The 22072-nt window shown below is 43.7% G+C and overlaps 1 protein-coding gene and 1 long non-coding RNA gene across 2 annotated transcripts in view; one reads left to right on the plus strand and one right to left on the minus strand.

Moving 5' to 3' along the window:
- Positions 1-1170: 1170 nt before the first annotated feature.
- LOC137856030 (uncharacterized) lies at positions 1171-5138 on the minus strand. The gene is made up of 2 exons (XR_011096144.1): positions 4739-5138; positions 1171-4597 (listed from the first exon to the last, which is right to left on the minus strand). It is a non-coding gene; the product is annotated as an uncharacterized lncRNA (long non-coding RNA).
- Positions 5139-5146: 8 nt separating this feature from the next.
- The window catches only part of SMAD1 (SMAD family member 1), a 46826-nt gene continuing 29900 nt past the window's right edge, over positions 5147-22072 (plus strand). The window contains exon 1 of the mRNA XM_068680855.1: positions 5147-5395. The gene's annotated coding sequence lies outside the window, so the exon portion shown is untranslated. The remainder of the gene's footprint in view (positions 5396-22072) is intronic.

Consider the following 22072-nt stretch of genomic DNA (forward strand, 5'->3'; position numbering starts at 1 on the left):
TGTGTGCCTGCCAGGATGTCTGAAAATTACAAGGTAATTTCCTCCTGAAAGTGCAAACAGAAACTGATACACGTACATTTATTGTCATGGCTATCATTTATTGAGAACTCACTAAGAACTCATTGCCTTTGGATTACTAATTAAATGCTAATTTACTCACACTGGCTCACTGAATTCCTCAGTCCTATCACTCTTTCTCCTCACATTCTCTTATTCACCCGTGAGCCCAGCTCCTGTGCTTATCACAGTCCTTCTAACACCATGTTTGCAGCTGTGCTCGGAATGAAAGAATTTTGCATTGTTTAAAAAGAAGCTTGCTATGTCTATCTGTTTCATAGCCACTTTAAACTGGCTGAAGACACTATTAAAAAGATAAGTTTTGCCCTTTCTTCCACCTCAGCCCTGCCCCTTCACAGGCTCAACGCAAGGTTTTGGACAACCACACTGTGAACAGATCAGGGAACTGATTCAAATTAAAAATGAACTTGGGCCCTTGGAAAACCATTTGTTTTTCCCAGCCAGATCAGTTCCCCAGGCCTGTTCAGTTTGCAGCTGCACCAGCAATTGTGCCAGCACAAAGGGGGTGGGTGACGTGGGGTTAGGGATGAGCAGGAGGAAGGGGGGACTGCTTTACTGCTGACTTGTGCAGCCAAAAGTGACACTGAGCTCTTGCACTAGTTCAGAAAAATTGAGAAGAGGTTTCTGAATTCCCCAAGATTTATCCTAAGTACTATTTATGTGGGGAATGAAAATGAGGCATGATACCTTTTTATGTTTTTAATCTCTGTATAGAATGGGCTCATTATATTGTCACAAAATATTAACAAAACATGGAAGTGAAAGGCTGCATTTAGATGCAATATATGTGATTTTGTTAGTCTTCCAATGGTGTAATTTAGGTGTCTCCTCTTTGGGTATAAAGGAGATAGATCTCTGTCTCCAGATAGTTACCACTGTTCACCAAACCTTCATCCATCACCACAGTCCAGTCCCACCCCAAAGCTGCTTTAGCCTATGGGCGGTGGTGTAGCAGGCTGCTCGCACAGCACCAGCTTTTAGTGCAGCGGTTGTATGGGGCAACTGAGTGAATCTACCTTCAAAAGTTTCTAAGCAACCCCAGGCAAGACCCAAAGGGAAAATTTCCCTCTCTAGAGCAGCACAATCCTGGCACAGCAGAACTGTGCTTGGTGGCAGTATGCAATTTGCTGGCAGAACTGAGCGACCCACTCTTCCTCCCTTCTTCATCAGTAATGTAATATTGCTGGAGCAAAGTCCTTACATCAGAACCTACAGAGAAAAACACCAATAAAGGAGATAAGGGAGTGCCCTGCTTAGTACTTTTTCTCAGCCCAAACCTTTTGGATTCATAACTTTTAATAAGGATCTTGGCAGCTTTAGCCAGCTACATTAATCTCAGGCAAGTAATGAATTTTGGTCTGAATCCCATCATCTCAAGGGTAGAAAAGATGAATGCCTGCTCAATCCGATCAAAGACTTCTCTGGCATTTTTAGACAGATTTATAGCAGAAGCTTTATTTAATGCAACAGAGGAAAATACATATAATAATTTTGGAAATTATCAGTTCCACATTTATTCTCTATAAATGCCACTTAATCATGGTAGACCAGTTTAGGAGAACTTCTAAGTTAGAGTGAAGTGGGTTCTTTGTTTTTTTTGCATATATGAGTGAGTAAGGCAGCAAAGGTAGGTCCTAAACAGACTTTTGACTCTACAGGGACAAACTCATGAAGGGTTCATTTTAGTAGATGCTCAGACATACTGAAGAAGGCATATACAGAAAACCCTCACAACATCTATCTGCAAGGCCTTTACAGCCTACTTCCTCTAGGTTTGTGTGCAACCTACACAGTGCCAGCTCAAAGCTTCTCTTCAGGGTAAGCGATGTTGAATCTTGATGCTTGAGGATGCGGTCAGATCAACCTCTGGCACAGAACAGCTGCTGAGGCACTGCGCTCCTTCTCTCCCCCTGCCTCAGCTGCCTGCAGGTGCCAGCAGAGCACTCAGTGGGGAAAAGGGGGGAAAGGAGGGCCACTGTGTCCTCTTTAATGGGGACAGGGCGTCAGGTGAACAGCTCAGCGGCTGCTGTCATTCTGATGCCCCATTCGGATGGCCTTTGGAGGCCACAGTTCATCCACCCCATGTGCACCGTAGCACTCCTGTTGCTGTGCAGGGCTGAAATACCTTGGCCCAGCACAGACCCAAGCACCTTTCCTGGCAGTGGAAATCGGCAGCCAACTCTGTGCTACCAGGGCTAGCCAGTGCCTTGTACCCAAGGGGGTTTGGAAAACTGTACTGAGCTCTTTGCAGTTATGATGACCTCTTAAAAATACTTCTTACCTTCTCCCACATGCTGTCTTCTGCCTGAGGCATCTTTCCCAAACAGATTTGTGTAACTGCTGAACAGTCTGCATATCCACTTTTAATAATGCTGGGGTGGGAGGCTTCTTTAATACCTCACCTATTTAAAGAAGAAGACAAGCCGTGGAGGACAGAGGCTGATAAGTACTGTTTTTACCAGCCAGCCCAGGAAAGAAGGAAATTATGAAATCAAGTATCCTTAGAAAGCCATTATTCTTCCTGACAGAGCTCCTCTCCTCTCAGAAAATACTGCTCATATTTTCCCACGCTAGGGCAACACTGTAATGGCTAAAATGAAAATGACTTTAGTGATTTTAATGTAAATAATAAGTTATGTGTTTGATACAATTTAATTAGCCACGAAGCTCTAGTTTCTGGCACAAACCTGGTGAACATAAAGCTGAAGCAAAGTTACTGTGTTTGGTGCTAAACTGTCTCCAGAAGGCACTGGCTAGCCCTGGAACCCCTGTGAATAAGCCAGATGAAACATATGCTGCCTGGCTGAGGTTAACAAGAAATACTAAATCATAATCTGCATATAAACTCTGATTTTAGAGGATGATTGAAAGCTAATAGTAGAGGTAGCAGTTGTCATCACAGCATTTCTTAGATATTTGTTTTGTGATGTAATAGAATAAAAATATGCGATATAATGAGTGTCTTAGCACTGTGCCTTCTAACAAGCTGTTTTTGAGAGGCAGATTTTAAAGGTGATTAGGCAGGTGCTTAGTGAGATTTTTAAAAGTGTCTAAGAGATTAATGTTGCCTTTGAAAATCTTATTAGAAGTTTATCTGCATAAGTGCACCAATTCCACTAAAGTTCAGGCTTATGAGCCTTATAACTGATGGTTTCATTTGATTTTATACTTGATCTGATGAAAAGTCAGACTGTTTCCAAAAAAAACTGTTCATCTCCTTCTTTGTTGCTCCTAGCCCCACGTTGTGTTTTCTTGCAGCAGACTGAACACTAATGTCATTGCACAGTAGGATATGAAAAAAGAAATAATGTCCTCTGGAACATCTTCAGGTAGCACAATTATCCAGCCCAATGCAGAGGAGGATCTCTGTTGTAGGAGTAGCAACAAGCCATATTTCTGGATATATGTGCCCTTGCGCTCTCTGCTTTCCATTTTCCTCATGTTATTCAGAAAGGCTAGTTAGATTCTAGTGGAGTTTAATTAGGGTGTATTACAAGTAGCTGATGGAGATGGAGACACTGAATGTGCAGAATCCCCAGGTAAGAAAGACACTTGTTGATACTACTCACACGGAGTAAGTGTTTTGGACGGTCACCTGTGAGTTGCACGTCTCAAAGCAGGCAGCAGACTTGCAGTTTTGACTTGGTTGTGTACAAAGGCAGCCCTGCCAGGAATGGCACACTGTTTCTGCTTGTTCTCAGGTCTTCCCTCACAACTGATCAAGCCAGCTCTGACCAAACCTCTGACCAACCCTGTCCAGAACAGCCGTTCAGGTTATTAAACATCAGCAAAAGGCCACACCAGGCTATTTTGTTGCCCTTTATAGGTAAAGGAGCATATTAATGCGATCCTCCCCAAGCCTCAGTCTAAGTAGAAAATAATTTAATTCTCTCATACCGAAGCGAACCAACCAGTCAACCCTAACAACAACAAAAGAGGTAAAAATGTGGTTCTAACAAGACACCTGACAAACTGCAGTGCTCCCCTAATTATCGTCTTGTCATATCTGCTTAGTGTGAACCGTACACTGAATAGATGCTCGGAGCCTGCTGCCCATCCCAGGCCTTCTCCACATATTTCTCTGTGTGAAACTGGAGCGCTGAGGTGCTGCTCTTGGGGCTTGTCACTACTGCTGCACCCAGACACCTGGCCCTGATTTGGGTACAAGAACAGTAACAGCCTCTTGTTTCTTCTGTGCATTGCTTGGAAATGTCTTCATTACACTGATAGTATCTGAGCTACGTTGTGCTCCTCCTGACCTTGGGCCATTTCAGTTCTGTTTCTTCAGACTCCTCGCACACCTGGGAGGATGGATGTGCCAAGCCAGGGCTGCTGTTGTTCCCATAATCTGCAGGGCCTCAGTCTCGCTGTGCTTTAGAACGAGGTTAATGCCGTACATAGGGCTTCCTATGCAGGCGAAAGCGTACTGGTGTAGGTCTAGGTGTGATTATGCCAGTACAGATGCATCACGCGTGATCTTTTCTCATGTAGAAGTCTTCCACTTCATGCTTCGCATCTCCTTCCAGGAATGACGATTGGGTGAAAGCCAAGGTATTTGTTAAAAAAAAAAATAAAAAAAAACATGTTTCATTACACTCATACGTGTGCTGTGCTCATCTGAGCGAAGATTTGAACAGCCACAGCTGGTAGCGAAGCTCACCTTCCCCGAAGCGGGCTCCACACATTCAGCTGGACCCACCTCGGAGCAGATGCGTGCAGATTCAGAGTCTGGCTCCATGTCAGAGGCCCGCAGGGGTGAGACCTCGTTCCCCTGCCCCAGCAGCCTCACGCACCTTCACCTTCAGCGTTAAGGGGGGCTCAGGGGGTGAATCCCCTGCGAGAGCCAGGGGCGAGCAGCGCGCTGCCAGTGACTCGGGCCACTTGCCAGCCTGCCGCTGCTCGTCCTGCTCCCGGCCCGGCCCAGCCCGGGGGGCGGTCGCTGGGAGAGGATCCCTTTTGCCGGTCTGTCCGTCTGTCTGTCCGTCCATCCGTCCGAGCTGGGCGGCTCCGAGCTCCTGACGCCAGGCTCGGAGGCAGGGCGAGCGCGGGGCTGCCCGGCGGCGGCGGCGGCGGCGCAGCGAGCGGGGAGCCCCCGCCCGGCCCGGCCCGGCCCGGCCCCCTTCTTCCCCGCAGCCTCCGACAACTTGGCCGGCCCCGAGCCTCAGCGGGCGGCTGCGCCCTCCTCGTCCTCCCCTCCGGCCTTCCTCCCCGCGGGGGTCCCCGGGCAGGGCGAGGCCCCGGGGAAGCGGCTGGGTGCCCTCTCCTCGCCGGCATGATGGCGGCACGGCCCGCCGGGGCGCGGGCTCCAAGTTTCTGGGTAGGTGCCGCCGCCGCGGGCTCGGGGGGACGGGAGGGAAGGGGACCCCAAACCCCGACCCCGGCCCCGATCCCAACCCCTCGGGGCAGGGCAGGGCAGGGCAGGGCAGGCTCCTGCCTTTGTGTGCTGCGGGGAAAAAGCCCCGGGGCTCGGAGGGAGCGCGGCTGGCCCGCCTCGCCGCCCTGCTTCCCTGCCGCCCTTTCTTCGCGCGGCCCCCTCCCCTCTTTTCCCCCCTTTTTCTTTCTTTCTAATTAACGTTTAAAATGAAAAATCTCTGCTCGGAGGTCAAGCAAAGTTCACTTTTTTTTTTTTTTTTGTCCTCCTCCCTGTTTGGATGCCCGAGATTTTCCCCTCCTCCGTCTCGTTTCTTCTCCGTGTGCCCGAGCCCTCCTATCCCCAGCGCAGCTCCCCGGGGCTGCTGGAAACGTCCTGCTGGGGAAACACTCCGTCACGCCGCCAAAAAATGGGCCAAATCCCGGCTTCTTATTTTTATTTCTCGTCAGCGGGAGTCGGTGGGAGTTGTGGCTGAGGAAGGACTGCTGTGCTTGCTCTTTTGTTAGCAGATCAGTCTGGAGAAGATGCGGGGTCTGACCTTATACTGTGCCTTTCCGGTATACGGATGATCTTTAAGCTGTAATTTGTCATTTTGGTGTATTTTAGGACAAAAAGGGCGCTCGCTGCATGTAAAACGGGGTCTCGGCGTTATTTGGGGAAGGAGGGGGATTGTTGGATGGAGGTGGGGAGTAGATGTGTGTTCCAGATAGAAGCAAATGGCAAAGATCTCTGCGCGGAGCATGGCATTGTTTAATGGGTGTCAGCGCGTAAAGATACCACATCCAGAAACTAACGTGCTGAGGGAATAGCTCTGTCTCACGCGTGTCGGAACTCACACCTCAAATCTCTTTTGCACAGAGGAGAGCAGTCAAAAAGAGAAAACTTTGATTCGTTTTGTTTTCCCCCTATAGTTCAGCGTGTTTTTAAGCAGCACTGGAGAATAAGACTGAAAGCTGCAGCTAAGCCAGCCCGCAGAGACTGCTGCTCTCCCCAGGCGTGTGTCTGTAGCACATTCTGCTGGTCCTCTGCACCTTGTCCTGTCAAACAATAGGAGCAAATCATGTGAGGGAACTTGGGGTGTCAACATCGACTTTATTTTTTTCCTTTTAATTGTCCGTAATTGCTCGGCTGAATTACAGGAGATTAGTTTGTTAGTTGCAACTGATTAATGTTCATTTTATTTTTCCACTGAATCGGAGAGCAGTGCTGTGGAGCTTGTTAGCAGTCCCCGTTGGATTTCAGTGCGAGTTTGGAGTACTTGTTTCTTCACTGGGACTGGGAGATCGTTAGTATGATGATGAAAGCTCCTTAGCCTTTTTTGGAGTTCTTGCCCAGGTCAGAGGGATCAAATCCTTGCAGCTTACTTCAGACTGTAAGTAGGAGCTTGAGAGAAATTTCCCTTCAGTTGGGTGATCCAGAAGCCTTCCACAGCCACTGGAGAGGATCAGTTCCAGGCACGATCGGGTTACCCTAAGGGTAGGGATTTGTCCTTGCTTCAGTTTTGGCCCCGTCAACCGCTAGGTATGTAATCAAATACATTTTTTCCTACTCTGTCCTGTTCAGCTTTCCTTTTTGTCTACCCTTGAAGATGTGATGATCCAGTACATTTGAGAAAAGTGACTGAATAAGCAGATGGAGATGTTTCTGTTTCTGGATAAATATTAAGTATCAAATCAGATGTTTGAAAGCTGATGAGTTTAGCTTTGGTGTTCCTCTGTAGTCTGAACACAAAGTAAGGAGTTGAATGTACACAAGTAATACAAAGGTTCAGAAAAGTATTTACTGTGTTCTAGAATAGTGGCAATATATTTGGATTAAGTTGTGAGTTACGTTGCTTGGTATAAAGATTTAAATTTCAAAAATGAAGGGCTTGTGACTTTTTTAATTGAAACATGAATGTGCTGTATATCACATATGGCCGGTGGTGTGCTCTGTGAAGTCCAGGCTGTGTGTGTAAAATAAAAGCTTATTTGAGTAGTCTTACCAAGCCTAATGGAGGCATCATCTCAGCTTTATAAATAATGTAAGTTGTGTATAATGTGGAGTCCCCAGAGACTGCAGAGAAAGCATCATTACCAGCCTTTTCAACCTGCTGGAGATCTTAAATTGATTTACAGCACTGAACTGGTGCAAAATGATACATCAGGATGACATGGGGTCAACCTGTAAAAGTCTATGATGTGAGCCCGTTAGTTCAGTCATCATAATTAAACCGTATTATGAGGGCAGCAAAGCAAGTGTCTGTGACACGTCCCATTGTGCTTCAGATATGGGTGGTTTAAGAATCAAATACAGAGAGCACCGTGTTTATTATTGAAGTTATGCAAAGAGTAGCTGAAATTAAAGCTTGTGGTGCTGTGAAGAATAAATACTGAACCAATTTAGGCTGACTCTTCACCTCTTTCTTGTAGTCATTAGCAGCTGAAATAGATGAAGGCATGTGCAGCGTGGAGGTGTGTGTGTGGAGAAGTGATTGAGTGAACGTTTCTGAATTTTGTATATTCTTTCTCTAGTCTCAAAACCAATTAGACTTTACCTGCAGACTGCAGATTAGATATCAAATGGACAAACAGGCAAAAAACCTAACTTTTTTTCCCCTCGTATTTTTGTCCTACAAAATGCTTTAACTGCCTGTGGAAACATTCTTGCAGATCCGAGTTCTTTTATAAGACAGAGCAGCTTAGTCATAACTTGAACTATATGACCAAACTTATTTTAGAACAGAGACTGTAATTTTGAGTATGGGTTGGCATAGATCACCCTACTTTTCTTAGTGGAGGCAACTGCAAGCTTCTGATTCATGTTTCTGCTCTAAATAGCTTAAAGTAGTGTGCCACAGACAGTAAAATGTTTAATGTATTACATATTACACATCTTAGGTCTTGCCACTTCTGCTGATAAAATCACTACGAAGTGTTTTGGGGAAAATCTTGCTATAGCTCCATTTCTTTTTTTCCAGGAGTCAGCGTGCTAGTTGGAGATTTGAGGGTTTTGGATGTCTTAGTAGTTAAACCAACTTTTCATACCTGAATTGGTATGAACTCTGCTCTAAATCTCTTGACTTTCTCCCCTCCAAGAAGGTAACCTATCTTCTTTTTACTTGAGGGTAACTAGAAAGCTAATTTTGAGAGAAGCAAAGAAAAGTCACTAGTGATGAAATAACTGTTAGCATTCATCTTCAGTTACATCTCAACAAGATGTGCTGTAGCTGAGACGCTTTCTGATGGGTCAGTAAAAGAACCGAAACTCGCATTTGGGTGCAGTGCCTTCTAACACGTGGGTATGGAGCTCTCTTCTGCTGTGTCAGTGCAGGTGAATTAATGGAGTGACCTAACTGAAAACAAGACCATACAAATCTGTGAAAAAGAAAATGGGATTTCATGAAATGTTTTATGGTTAACAAAGTGGTTCTACTGATGATTTATTTTATTCTATCGTTTTTTAAGTTGTGGCTTAGGTTTTGATGACAGGCTCAGGTGAGTTTGCAGAGGGGGGAAAAGTGTTCTGTTCTGAAAAATTTGTTTCCCTCTAGTATCTGCAGGCTAGTATTGTTCCACAGGCCTTACATTTATTCAAAAACCAGAATGTGTGCAAGTCTTAATAAAGAAGATACACAGTTCCTAGAAATTTACCTTTGAAGTTGCTTTAACAGAAAAGTTTAAACCATAAGCACCAGTTTGGCAAGTGTAGCCTGAAATGCTTGCGATTTAAAGGCTCGTCTACACAGGCATCTTATGCTGCACCATCCATTTTGCACCAGCTACAACGGTGTAACTTTAGAACAGCATGGAGGATTTTCATGTTAGTGTTTCTTGCTTGGGATGGGAGTCAAGTTATTTTAAAGTGGTACTTTTTAAAACATTGATAGAGCTGCATCCACACAGACTGCTGTGTAACAACTATTTCCATGAGAATGTGGCTGTTCCTCAAGATTGCAAACAACAAGGGAAAATGTTAGATTAGGCCTTTTGTGAAGGACTTTGCAGTGGGTGGGTTCAGGGGTGATGAGAAGGACACTCTGAGCTGTTAATGGCTGCCACAAAGATCTCTATCCTCCTCTGAGAACAAACGTTAATTTGCATTAGAGAAGCTTTTTTGTTTTGTGTGTATTTGAATGGGGGTGTCGTTGTTTTTTAACAGGATAGAGAAGCCAAACATTTCATAAAACAAGCAGGCTAATTTCAAGGAATGCAAAATGTTTTCCAGAATGAAGCCAGGTTGTACAGGATCTGTTCCCATTTCAGCTTTTTGCCTGCATGTGTTGGCTTTGGAAGTGCCTCCTTGCTGAATGGGAGCAAAGCTGGAGCACGCTACTTCAAATTAGATTGGGAGGTGAAATATTCAGCACACATAACACTGAGCTCTACCCAGTTGTATAGATAGGTCAATTTTTGTTATTATTTTTCCTTCTGTGGAAGGAGGGACTTGCCAATGCAGAGAACTTGACCAGTACAGCAATTCTGGACACTTGCACAATGTGGTCATGCTGATATAACTCTGTAGCTGGCCTGGGCCAATGTCGCTTTTATTTTGATATACCAACATGGTGGGGTATACCCGCATGGGAGTGGGATGTTAGAATAGATGTCGCCCATCTTTCTCATTTTGTTCTACCCCCACCCTTTACTGAGCATGCAGAGGAAAGGTCTAGAGTACAAGGAGGAAGACAAATTATTTTTAAACGTGCCTTTATATAAGTCATTATATTTAGGCACTGTTCAAAGCAGTGTCATCCAAAGGCAACTATTATGTTGACTTGGCATGTAGGCAAATCATTAATGTGGTTCACCAGTGATTTTTTGAAACATTATTTCATATTTCTGTGCTTATAAAGGGAACTTTTCCCAACATGGCAACAGATGAGACTGTCTAAATAGCACTTAATGGTATTCAGAAGTATTTAACTTGGAAGTTTTTGTCATTACAAGCATTAAAATGCCAATCCACATCAAAGTGATGTGTGACTATCAATCCAGTATTGGATAACTTGGAAATCAGATATCCACGATTATTTTTTTTTTTTACAGTGTTAGAGTAATTATAGACAGAATCTTGAGTGTCTTCATTCTCCTCGCTTCTGTGCCCAGAAGCTTCTGTACCCATGGGCGTAAGAGTCATGTCTGCCTAACAGCTTCAGCTGGTGGACCTTATTTCACTGTGAAGAAATCTTGTTAGAGGAGAAACTGAAAATGTATCACTTTAATATGTATTTTGTGCAAGAGTAGAAGTTGGATTTCAGGATTTACCATGTTACAGAGTTTCTTCTGCAGCAGTTACAAGACTGTTTAAAAACTTGTCCAGTTAGGCAACAAGGAAAAAAAAAGCATATATGCACACAGAGCTAACACTTAACACGCAGCAGCTCAAAAATGGTTTTATGAATTTAAAGAAACCTTTATGTTCAGATTCCCTAGGTCGTGCAGTGACCATACTTGATAATACTTTTGCTTGCTTTTCTTCCTCTGTTTGTTCATATTGAGAATTAGCATTTTCTTATTTTGTGTTTTCATGAAGCACTGATTCACTGGGGAAAATTTTCTGATAAATCATTTCTGACTTCTGTTTTCAGGTGTTTTAAGGGATTGCCGATAATAGCAGCATTCTGTCTGGTGTAACGTGTTGATACCAGGACATGACTCTTAAAGACTCCTTATTCTTACTGTGGCATATATATGGGATTATCCACACTTGATAGGTGTGCTGTATTTGCATGTGCACATATCAATGCCTAAAATAAAACACACTGCTGTTGAAAGTTAAATGATTTGGACCAGGTAAAGGTAGAGTAAAACAAGATAAAGTTGAATAGACTCTGCAAATTTACTAAGGTGTGTGCATATAATGACTATTTGTATATAAATAGTTAGAAGCTGCTTAAACACTTAAAAGCATAAAATCATTGGAGTTTTGGTTGAAGATGAAGTAAATATCTGGGGAATCAAGTTGCAACAAACTGTGGCTTTCACTGAAATGTGTTTCTGAGGGTGATAGAAGGAGGAAACATCTGCTGCTTGGTCAGATACTGTTAACGTGTTGCATATTTGACTATACTAGCAATGTATTTCACCTTTGTATCTGTTAGGTTTCCTTTGAATATTAATGTGGAAAGAATTAATGCAATGCACTTGCTGGCTTGCATTTATTTTAGTAGTAGGGAGTTTCATTCAGCTGGCACGTTGAGGAACAAAATACGTGGCTTTTAACTAGTTATATTTCCTGAGGCAGTGGAAAGAGGACTCTCTAAACTTTTCTCCAAGACACATGTGGAAGTGTGTGTGTGTGTTGGGGGGGTAGTGTGTAATCAAAAGAAAGTCCATCTGGAACTGACATCTCCTGCTGTTTCACTTGATAACTTCTTTAAGGTTACAAACATAGTTTAATTTTTTTCTGGTGTCCCTATAAATTACACAGTGGATAGCAAGTGTGTGAGAAGGTTGTTTTTTTCTTAGAGTCTTTGTTCTTTTCTTTCTAGCCCTCCCAAGACATTGCAAAACAAACTCTTTTGAGTGTTCCTGTGGGACGAAATGTTGGCAGAACACCTTTGCTTGCTGTTGGCCGGTTGTCTTTTTTTCAAGGGTTTCTGAGTTGTGTTGTATGAAACAAGAAAGCCGCTTCCAAGTCAGGCTGCTAGCCCCAGATTTACACTATAGGTTCTGCTCACAGGTTTGGAAAGGTTACTGAAATATGATCATTAATAAAACAGTTCTGTTTCTTGAGGGGTCTTTCTCTTGATATTTAAGTACTCTGTTGTGTAATTTGACGTATTTTTACCACTGTTGTGGTTTCCTGAGTGGAATCTGCTTTGGGGAAAGCGGCTTTGGTTTGGATTTAAACTTAGCTATGAGTTGTCTGAATTCTCTTCTCCTGTTGCCCTTACTCCACGTATTAAAATAAGACAGCCCGTCTTAGCTCGGCAGATATCTTGGGAGATGAACACGTGGACATGACAAGGATTCAGCAAGGTTGCTGAAGATATCAGTATGGTATGGGACCCTCTGCAGGTCAGTAGGTTTCAGTAGCTCACAGACAGTGAAAGAAGTGGTGGAAAAGTGACTTCTAACCAGAGCTATGTGAAACAAGGGTGGCAGGACAAATGACTGGCATTTTAATGGAACGGAGCCATAGGTGAAGCAAACTTCAGGGGTACAAGCAGCAAAGGAAGGATGAGTCAGACAACTCACAAGACTTCTGGATGCTTTGAAAATATTTCAAATCTTGTCTAAAATTTGGGGAGGGATATTGTTGTTAATACTTTTCTGTGCTTTGCATTCCAGTCTATCTGATTTGTATTTGAAATTCTTAAAAGAAGCACAGTGAGGTCACAGGGTGTTTTAAACAGAACTTGATGAAGCGGTCAAAATCAGGGCAGCAAAGTGGTCTGATTGTAATTCTTGAAAGCCGGTCCTTTGTAGAATTCTGACCAAATCTGCTATCCTCTGTTGAAATGTATGACTTCTGATTAACAGCACTGAATCCACTGAGTTTGTCTTCCTGGTGAAAATGCCGTATTACTTTAAAAGCCAGGTCTCTTGTGACTCTGACTGTGCAAAGCAAATGAAGCTCTGTCCCTACCCCTACCTAATAGGCACTTGATGTGGTTTTTGTATTTGCACTGAAGCAAGCAGGCGTCTGTCTAATTTTCCCGAACTAATTGTTTTTTGTTTTTATGTACGTAGACCAAAGTATTGTTGTTTTCAAATGATTATTAGGTGGGTTTGTTTTGAAAACTTCTTTATTCCAGTTGTATTACAACAGTATTTTATTTTTTTTTGTCAGAACAGCAATGAAAGTGGTTTAGGAATGTCTTGCCTAGACCTTGTAGGCTTTATAGCACATACATGATGACTTTAGGGATTGCTGAGTGCATGAAGTGATTACATCAGTTTAATTTCACATGTGTAGTCCTTCAGGAATCTCAGACATCTAAGATGGGTGCTTTCCTGCACAGAGAGCGAAGAGGGAGGTAGAAGAAAATCAAGTGGCATCATTGTGGTCCCTCCATCAATCTCCAGAGTTCAGGACCAGAGTTTGGTCTCCCTTCACACAGTCTCTTGGTTGTTGCTCTTCCCATCAGACACTTTTGCTTTTTCATCACTGAGACTAGGAGATGGATAAACTGGGAGTTGGTTGTGTCTTTGCCTCTGTCCTGTTCATTACCTGGTGAATGCAGTTTTGAAACTATACTGTTTCAAAAAGGTGTGAATTTTGATCTTGCTGGCTATCTAGGGAAACCTGCCTCTATACATAGGTTGCCATCTCAGCTATTGCAGTTTCCTGTTCTGTGTTTTTGCCCACTGCTGGCTCTGCAGTCTGGCATATTTAATAATAGGCCTTTTATTTTAGCCATGCAAGTGTCAGTGTTAAGTGCTTCCACTTGGGTGTAGTAGCCAAAGGAAAACTTTGTCCATATTAACTTAAAAACTTGAGATAACTTAATTATAGCTTCTGTAACATGTGGTATTAGATTTCATCGGGGAAACATTCTATAAATACTCTCAGCTAAAAACCCTGTAGCGCGGGGTATTTTTGGACAGATGGGTATGAAATCACTTCTTTTTTCTTAAGCTTGCTTGAAGTGCTTGTTAGACCCTTGGGTTATTCAGAACCAGCTGGGACAGAGCTTTTTGCTCTGGGGATGAGACAGGGTTGTGCAAATGAGCTGTATGCTACAGAGACTGAAGGTCTTGTGTTGGAGCTAACACTAAAACTTTGTCCTGGATAGCGTTTAAAATTAGGGAGGTGGCAGTTCCACGAGAAGGAAAGGCCTCTAACAGCTCAGCTCCTCTCAGACCAGGCCACAGATTTCTTTGCTGGGGGACTTCGGTGCTCATCCTGCTCTGAGCTGATTGCACTGCTCTGCAGAAGACTTTTTGTGGTTGTTCCAGGTTAGGAAGGTGAACGGGCTGACAGACTGTAAGCAGAGCATGGAATTATGTTGGAGTACCAAAGCTGGAGCAAGGAAATGAAGGGAGACCTTCTTCTCTTTGGGTGGGAACAAGCTGTCTGAGCTGCTCATCTGCTTGTGGACCTGTGACCTTGCTGGCCAGAGGCAGCTGTTGGAGGTAGCCAGTTGTAAACGAGTACTGTAGTACTCCCAGATGAAGATTTCCTTAAAGTGCTTGCCAAGGAAAGGTCTAATTTACAGTTTTTTTCCCAGATACTTATGTTGGTGATTAGCATGGCGAGGTTAGACTGCCAACAGTTACGTCAGTCACAAAGCCCCAGTGTAGTTATATAGGCAGCAAAATGACTGTGATTAATGATGTAGCTTATTTTATGGGGGGTGAGGGAGGATGGATGGGGAGGAACACTTAAACAAGCTTTTCTGGTCAAGTGCTGTTTTGCTGCTATAAACTGCGAGCTATGTTGGAAGTGTTTTTCTAATTTAATGTAACTGCATGGGCAGAACATCCTGTATAAGATAGGACAAATGTTCTTTTTCTCATGGGGAAAAGAATATCCTCCAAGTTTAACTTCACAGTAGTAGAAACTTCCCCCCCTCTTTACAGTATGAAATAATGTGAAACAACCAGCAGACTGTATACTGTTAGTCTTTTTTTTGTTTTTTTCCCAGAAAACATCACCTGACATAACTGGCATAAATACTCCAAGGGCTATTTACTAAGGTTTCCTGGCTGTTGCCCTTGCCCACACTAGTTTATCAGCTATAACTCATGACCAGGTGCAGTATATCTCCTTGGAGTCTGTGAACTGGGAGCAGGCAAGTAGGTAAAGGTGGATGTCAGAGTCCGCCTGGTGATACCTCCACCTGAGTGTTCTCTTCATTCTCCCCAACAACTATTTTCAGTCACCAAAGCATTTTTTTTTAATTTTATTGAAGGAGTTACTGAAAGCATAGGACTGTAAATGTATGTCCTCATCTGCCTGATGTGAAGACATGCCTGTGTGCCATCATGCATGCCTCAGAGCCAGCTGGAGAGCTTCCTGCTCTTATTTTGGCTGAAAAGAGTTGATGAGTGTTTGTGTGTACCACTCTGATGGTAGACTAGAGAGTGGTCGTTTTGGGAGAGGTGGAAAGTGGGCAAATTAGATGGAAGTCGGAGACTTAAATAACTTAGACTTTGTGTGCATTGCTGCAGTTTGGAGGAGATACTGAAGGAAACTTCCAGGACGTTCATGTGAGTGCGTATCTGCTTAGTAGATACCAATCAGTCTGACATGGCCTGTGGAGAAGATTCCAGTGAAGTTATTGCTGATCACACTGGTCTGACTGCTGCTTGTCCCCACATCTCCATCCCAGGACCAGGTATTGGCGATAGATATGGTACTGACTTTGGGCATGAGTAGCATTGTCACTGACGCCAGTGTCTGTGCTACTTTGGGAAACAGGCCTAGTGCCCTGTCTGAATAATATGCCTTCCCGGCTGTGGTGGTCCTTCGAGAAATTCAGCAAGTGACCCCCTGCTTCTCACTCCACTTTATTCCTGTGTGTGCAAAGGAGGAAGGAATTTAAGCACCTACACTGCAGGAGCTGAGGCTGGGGAGCACTGGTGGCAAGCTGCTTTCACTGAACTTCAATAAACACAGTTCTGCATTTCTGACTGTAGGCAGGTTTCCATCACACCTTTGCCTAGCTTCTTGCCTCCCCCTACTTGGGACACAGGGGTCCTCAGCCTTACAGGCCAGCCAGCAGCTTGGGTTGTTTGAGTCTAAAGTTTTGTTGTCAGGAGAACCTGGGAGTCCTGGTTTCAGCCTCAGAATTAAAGGCATCTAGATTCTCAGCTTAGAGACAAGGAATGTGAAATTATTGTCTGCTCTTTTTTCTCACTGGCATTTAGCCTAGCAGTAAGTAGTCTTGGAGAGCTACAAGTCCTACAAATTCATCCTGGTGTTTCTTCCCAACTTATTTGGGGGTTGGAGTCCTCCTGTCCTCTGTACTGGGACAGCTACAACTGTTTATTCGGTAGCTGGCAGCAATACAAAGCTTGGGAAGCGTTGTGCCAGGTTTTTAGCTAGTTTGCTGCTGACCCCAGAGAGCATGTGTTGGTCAGGAAATGCTGTGTTTTGGTGCCTGAGCTGTAAGGGTGCAGTGCTTCAGTTCTGCAAAGCCCCAAGTGTGTAACTTTAAGCTTGTCTTAGAAAACGATGGTGGAATGAGTAAGTTCCCTGAATTCTGTATGCAGAATCGTATAGGCTCTGTTAATTAAAAAACGACAACAACAACAAAAAAACCTCTCAGATAAGAAAAGGATATTGAGTGATTCTTTATATGTGGCTTGATTCCTCTTCCAAAGTCATAAAAAACTTGCAGATAACCAGGGGACCAGATAGATAGATAACAACCGTTTTCGCTTGTTGTAAAACTTCCGTATTCCCAGCAAGCAGTGTAGGAGGCTATCTCCCGCTTCCTTTCGAGCTGTGCAGTTGGCGAGTGCTGCATGAACCATCAGCTGCTATCTGTGGGCTGAAGCCTTTGTTCGAAATCCTCCAGCGCCTTGATCTCAGGAACAGGAGAAAATAGTTCGACATGAGATTCTGCAGATGTTCTGACTTGGAGCTGTGACATGTTTGTGCTTCATTCTGCAGCCTTTTGGACCTCCTGGAGTCTTCAAACACGGGTGCGCCCTCGTTTTGTGCTTTTAGAAGGGGGAAGATGTCTGAGAGTAAAGAATCCGTGCATCTCCTTCCCTGCTGGCAGTAGTTGGAGGCCCTTTGGTTGGCTGAGATGGATGCAGTAGCGCTGGCACGTGCTCCAGTCTCTGCCACAGTGCCTTGCTCTCCAGATCCTTGCTGAAAACTGTATTTCTTGATCTGTTTACCTCTGCATCAGTAGCTTTACAAGTTTTGTTCCCCGTTTGTAAGTGGGAGACCCGGAGGCTTTAAGCAAGGAAGCGGCTTGCCCAAAGGAAATAGGATTTGTCTTGTGAGCAGCAGCCCAACGCTGTGTGTGACGGTGCTCATCCTGCTGATGAGGTTTTACTGGCTTAGGGATGCCAGGAAAAAAACATCACTGATAACAAATTAACAGTCAGTTGTCTTCCTGGCATAAAAATGTTCCTAAGAGTGGAGCCTTTAGATTCCATCATTGGCCTACCTGTGAGGTTGTTGGCCCCCCTGTGCCAGGTGTGCCTGCTGCTTCGGTTTAGTGTAGCGAAAGCCTTGATGAAAACACTTGTGAAAGTAACAGACCACATAAATGCCTTCATAGTTGTGTGTCAGTGGCTTTATTCTTCCAACAGTATACTTTTTAATGCTGGTGGGAGCATAAGCCGTGCTGAGGTGTTAGTGGTGTGCAGCTGAAGGCAGTTCCGAGTTTTGGTATGGACAAGCCCAAACGTGTAATTCACGTGCTGATAAAGGCCTCCCTCAGTCTCGATCTGTGGTGTGTTTTAAGTGGGCATCCAAAACTTCCTGACCTGATCTCAGGTGAATCTCTAAATCCGTATTTACCTGCAGATCTTAACAATTCTCATTTTCTTCTGTAAGAGCCGAAGAGACATTTCTAAATGCTGTGATCTTGGCCTCTTCCATTTGCCAAGGGCCTGGCAGGTTCAGGAGGCTTGGCAGATACGGGGTGAGTGCCGGGGAGTGTTTGCGGCCCGGTGGTGGGCTGCTGCTCGCTGCCTCTCCTGGGGACCAGGGACAGGCAGGAATTTGTGTTGTTGGAGGTCCGGTCCCAGTTTTCAGAGGGCTGCTAGTGGCAGGCAGTAATTAAGCAGTGCTTCATTGGAGGGTGGAAATCTGGCAGATCTGCTTGTTTGTCTCTGGGCTGTGTAAACTTGGCTTGTGAAGCTGTATCATCATTAAACACTTTGTTCAGAGTGACAGTCCTGAATTGCAAGGCGGTTTGTGAAACTGAATGTGGACCTTTCACTCTGCATCTTGTTTCAAAGACATGCTGAAGATAGTGCTTTAAAGGCTATCTAAAGGCAAAAAACACTGCTGTGGATTTTGAAAATTAGGTGAAAAGGAGGAAAACTAGAGGAATCCTTTTTTTAAAAGTAAAGCGTGCATCTAAAGAAGTGTGTACTTCATACATCATGAGGATGTCCTCAGCAGTGGCAATCCAGAGAGGCCATTCTTATCTCAAGTGTATAAACGGTGGGTGGGGGACTAATCTGTGAAAAGAACTACTGATTTTAATGACCTTTCTTTTCTTGGTTTAATTTTCATCAGCCTATTCTTTACTGAGGCTTGACCTGATAACACTTTTGTTAATGAATAAATAATTTTTCCTTCTCAGTTTTTGTTGCCTCGTTCGTTGGTGAAACATTCTGCTTTAAAGCTGAGGATTTGGAGCTGTAATTTAACATCTTTACTTAATCTCTGATGAATGAGGTCTGGGTCACAGTCTTTAGAAGTGGTTTAATGCAGCTGATGTAACTGTATCAGTGCATGCTCTTGGTAAAATGAATCATTTGTAGGAGCACTGGCTTGTATAAGCTGAGTATAACTGGATTGCATTTAGCGTCGTTCCCTCCTTAAAAATACTTCACTGTAGAGCTACTCTAGATGGGGCGACAGCCTGTCGTGACTCCATGCAGTCTGTGCCATCCTGTAAGGACAAAACATCTTGCATTTTATGGGCTGTACTCAAAAATTTTGAGAACTGGGTGCTGATGGACATTTTTCAAGGATTTTTGCTTTATGTTGCAAATGTGTGTTTTAACTACTCTTCAAAAACAAACACAAAACCACCCTGAAAGTGACATGTCAGTAAATTTTCCCCATCTCACCTGTGAAGGAAGTTCCTCCTGCCCTACCCTGATGAATTGGAGGGAAGTGCTTTTTTCAGCTGATAAAAAGAAATAAAATTCCATGCCCTTCCCAAAGGAGGAATTCAACAATTGGACAAGTGGCGTGGGACCATGTGTCGGTTTGTAAAAGGATATAGTTTGTAAAGATGTTTCCTTTGATGCCTGTGATGAATATGGATGTGTTTCCGTTGGAGAGGGTTTTGATTAAATTATGCAATTAGAGCTGACCAGACAGATCTAAATATAGGAAGAGGTTTCAGTTATCCTGCCTTTGTGTGTAGTAACACACCCACACAGATGTGTGTTTGTTATTGTTGTAAACAACACCTGTTTTCTGAAGACAGTTCAAAAAGTCAGGAAAGGGAATGCTCTTTGTGGAAAAAGGGAGTTGCACTCAAGTTTTATGATGAAAGGGAAGGGAAGCTATTTTCCCCAGCTTTCTGTCTTTTTAGTGAAGGACTTCTGACGTCGATGGCTGGGCTGGTTATGGCATCTTTATGGATACACCGTGTTCACAGAGCTGCAGGCAGTGGTCCAGGCAGGGCTACAGGCTGCTTGGCATTTTCAGGACATGGCCTGTGACATCTTCTGATGCTGACTGAGTTCCTCACCTTCTCCTGTCCTCCTGCATACTTAAGGTGGCTAGGGGGATGACGTGGTGTGTACAAGCAGTGTGGATAAATTTGCCTAAAGATGCACAATGAGATGCTCACTGTGATGATAAATATTTACTGCAACTAGTAATTCATTTTATCTCATCATAATTACTTGTTTCGATCATTTTTTTTTCTTTTGAATGTTGGGCTTCACTTGAAGACTTCTGTAAGTGGCCTTTTGCTTAGAGAGAGCATAGAAAATGAAGTCTTCTCCCCCTTTACAGCATTAAAAAAAACAACTCATGAACACCATCCTGTCACGGTTTGTGGTTCACAGCATTGTATTCATCTTACGAGTTATTTGAATGAAGCTCATAGCTTTGTAGTCCCGTATGTGCCAGAACTTTAACTGAATAATCAAATCACAGTTCCTTCCTGACTTAAGTTAAAATATTAACTTGCGGTTTTAGAGATAATCAGTGATAACACATCTGAGTCAGTCCAGCGGCTTGCCGACACCAGAAGGGGTTTCTCCACACCTGGGCATATAGTTTGGTGCATCCTACTTGTACGAGCCCTTCTATGCACTGGGCTTATCCAGCTTCCACTCCAAGTTATTTGGTAAACTTGGTGTTAGTTTTTTTTATCAGTAGTCTTGGCAAGATGAAGCAGTGCAAAGAGAAGACCAGCAGACGTTAAAGGAAGAGATAGATGGCAATTTGTGGCTTCATGGAGTATCTGAACACAGGAGTAAGTAAAACTCGGCACTGCAAACAAGGAGTTTTGCCGTTGTTTCTTAACTTGGTTAAAGCTCCATGGCTTGAGGATTTGATGATTGTTTAAGAGGCTGTACATGTTAGTGTTTCTTGTAAACAGGGAGGAGTTGTGCTCTAATTAGGGTGAAGATAAGCTTCTTGCAAGATGTGTTGTTCCAATTTGTTTTCAAGAGTACAATTTTTAAATGTCAGAACAGTTACAGAGAACAGTATCTGGCATTGGGAAAAGCTGCTCTTAATGAAAAAGGGGGGAGCAAATTTAATCGATGATGCATCTGTTAAAATTGGGAACATGTATTTGCTGTGTCACTTCTCACAATTACGTGTTTATTTACAAAGACTCTTAAGCTATTTTAGTTGGATTATAACACAGTATTCAGTTTCTAATGCATACAGAAATGGAGTGTTTTCTCCAGAGAAGCAGTAGTGCAGTTACCTTCAGTCTTTCAAATCTAGGAACCAGAAGCTGAGTTGGCAGGAGAATGCAGGAAGGTTTACCTTTGGTTGGTGGTAGAAACCAGCCAGAGGTTGTGTATGTGGTTTGAACCGTGGTGGTCACTGGCAAGGAGCTGGCAGATGCTGATGGTACCAGGTTTATTTCATCATGCTCTGGAGTAACTGAGCTCTGGGGGGTTTGTCATTTGGGTTTGGCAAACCCTAGTACATGAAGAGTCTCTTGGCCTTGCTTCCTCACTTTGCATGAGCGGTGGATCTGCTCTTCGGTGCTCGGGTGACGTTCAGAACTCCATCAGTCTGATTTGGCTTGTTAAATGAGGGAGAAGTTGTGCAAGTCCTTCTAAAGACAAACACTATTGATAGCTATAAGCTCTGAGGAGAACTGCTTGATGCTTCTTGCAAGAAGCTGGGCAGATTGCTGCTGTAGGTAGCTGGGTTCCTCTCCGTACCTGCGCTTCACAAACCTCCTTATGAGCTGCTGCACTCAGTGGTGCAGGTTGGTGTCTACAGGGATTTTTTCTGGGATGAAAAATGGCATACTGGGGACTGCCTTGAAAGGACATTCAGTCCCTCATTAGATACAGTGAGCAGTTAGTTGTCCCAGTCCTCTTTTTTGGGCATGGTGCTTCGGTCTCAGGAACTGAGAGAGGCTGCCTTAGGGGACAGGCTCAAAGTACCTTGCTGGCCCTTGCTGGGTGTCTAATACAGTGCCAGGAAAACAGCCTGTGCAGTATGTTGAAGTATTTTCAACACCAGTATTGAAGTGCTTCTTACTCAAATGGTTGATACATGCAGATATTTATCACATACTGACACCTGTATCAGTACAATGCAGAGTAGAAATTAACACATGATTGCGTTTTCATTTTTTTTTAAGCCAAGAATACATCCAAAAGAGTTAACTTTCTTTCTTGGTTCTTCTTATCCTTTTCAGAAATGCAAGGAAAGCCAAGTTAGGTTCTGTATGAACTCTCTAATGAGTTTTACAGCAGTTTGAAATGAAACTTGCTTTCTTTTTGCATGTGTATTGTAATGCTCTTGAAGCTTTTACCAGGTTTCCGTGCATTTTTTCAAGAT

The sequence above is a fragment of the Anas acuta genome, chromosome 4 (assembly GCF_963932015.1).
Source record: "Anas acuta chromosome 4, bAnaAcu1.1, whole genome shotgun sequence".
Classification (NCBI taxonomy): Eukaryota; Metazoa; Chordata; class Aves; order Anseriformes; family Anatidae; genus Anas; species Anas acuta.